The sequence below is a fragment of the Penaeus monodon genome, chromosome 4, assembly GCF_015228065.2.
Source record: "Penaeus monodon isolate SGIC_2016 chromosome 4, NSTDA_Pmon_1, whole genome shotgun sequence".
NCBI classification, from domain to species: Eukaryota; Metazoa; Arthropoda; class Malacostraca; order Decapoda; family Penaeidae; genus Penaeus; species Penaeus monodon.
The window spans coordinates 28986698-28989197 of record NC_051389.1 but is presented as its reverse complement, the minus strand read 5'-3'; positions in this window follow the sequence as shown (position 1 = coordinate 28989197).

Genomic DNA, 2500 nt, shown 5'->3' with positions numbered 1-2500 from the left:
ACGCACACACACAAAGAGTCAACGGAAGTTTGTTTCTTTAATCTTCGAGTTTGTTAAAAGCCCTTTGAGAAAGAACTTTGGTCTCGATCGGTATTTTCTTTAACAAAATTTTGTACAAGTGGAAAATAACGCTTAAAGTTCCTTTCAAGTCGGTCTCATCGATGAAAACTTAATATAAAGTTGCGTGATTACTAAACATTTACGGAGGTAAAAAGAAATACCACTACTACTACTGTCACCAGTATATATATATATATATATATATATATATATATATATATATATATATATATATATATACAACCATATATATATACATATATATATATATATATATGTATATATATATATATATATATATATGTATATATATATATATATATATATATATATATATATATATATATATATATATATATGCATATATATATATTTATATATATACATATATATATATATATATATATATATATATATATATATATATCGAAGATCCTTTGTAACGGAAGTTGAAGAATGCCATATATATCCCAAACTTGGAGCAATAATTTCTTTTGGATGTTCTTGATTATAGAAACCTTAGGATTCAAGAGAGAAGAGTCCAGAATATATCACCGCGATGCATTATACTTTCCTACTAACAATCAGTTACTATACTCTCGTAGATCTATTTTATTACGCTGGAATTTGATGTTATACTTGTAAAATATTACTGGACATTACTATGTTCTTCCATTCTTTAACTCGTTTTCATGCCTGAGGGATAACTGCGGAATTATGTAAAGAATGTACTTTGGAGCAGCTGCAGTGCAGACATTCATTAAATGTTTGCACCATACGAAGTATCACGGAAAAGATAAAAAGGGAAAAGAAAAAAAAATGCACACACACAAAAACAGATGCACATAAACGAATACAAACACACTTCTATATACACGCACAGATATATACGCACCCTCTCTCACACCCACACACAAACACACACACCACACACACACACACACACACACACACACACACACACACACACACACACACACACACACACACACACTATATATATATATATATATATATATATATATATATATATATATATATATATATATATATATGTATGTATGTATGTATATATAAATATGTATATACATACATATATATATATATATATATATATATATATATATATATTCATATGTATATGTATATATATATACATATATACATACACACATAAATTTATTCATATATATATATAATTATATATATATATATATATATATATATATATATATATATATATATATATAATATATATATATATATATACATTGCCATTTTATAAGCTAGTATGGGAAAAGTTTCAAATACAATAAGAAGCAGACAGTTTACGAGCCACTAAGTCAGCGGTCAGGCGATTGACATGCATCCGCGTCGCGACCGACATTCAATAGGCACGCGCTAGTCGTCAGCAGATGTCTGACATCACAGACCCAAGAGGAGATTCTCTGCATGAAAAATGACATCATAAAGGAGTCAGAAATCAGCAAACGTCAGCCCCAAGACAATGTATGATTTCCTTGTTATATATTTACTCGACATAAAAGGAATAAGTATTATGTTGTAAGAATTATAGGTCTTATGTAGTGTAAGAATTGCAAGAATTTTGCTGCAAGTGTTCTGCATATTGTAATTAAAACAAAGAAAATATATGTATACGCCTTGCACTAGATCTATTTAACACAGGATAAATTCAGGATTTTTTTTATACTGTATGCTTAAGTAATGGTTCACGAAAGGAGTAGAAAGAAATGAAACAGAGAAGACGGAAGAGACTGAGACGAATAAAAAAAAGAGAGAAAAGGAGAAGAAATGAATTAAAGAATTACATTTCAGAAACATACAAAAAAGGAAAAAAGCTGAAGAAAATAATAAAAAAAGAGACACACTAGAAATCGGTCATAAAAAGGAGAAAGGATAAGTGAATAAATAAATGATATATGAATGAATGAATGAAAGCACGAAATGAAAATCAAATCGAGTCGAAAAAGGTTAAGGATGTAAAGACGAAACAGACAGTCATGAAAAAGGAAATGATAAGATAGAGATAAAAAAAATGCAGGGATATATTTCGCAGTTCAGAGAGAGAAATGATACTATTTAAACATACTTATGCATGACTTTCCAGCCCCGCCTTCTTTGCATGCGGACAAAAAATATAAAAACATACGTAGGGCATTTTTACTTAGCGATGCTGAAATTAAATGAAGCGACTTAAATGTAGAAATACCAGGGGATATCATATGTTGGCCAATCATTGCCAACTTTGCTACATTCAGAACTGATAGCAATTATGTTTAAATATATCTGAATGTTGCATGCATAAATCACACACGCAGACACACGCACACACATATTAAGCAGACTCCGAAGTACTAAAAAAGAGGCACGAAAATAAGTAAAATTAAAAATGATATAAATTTCTCAGCTCCAGTAAGAA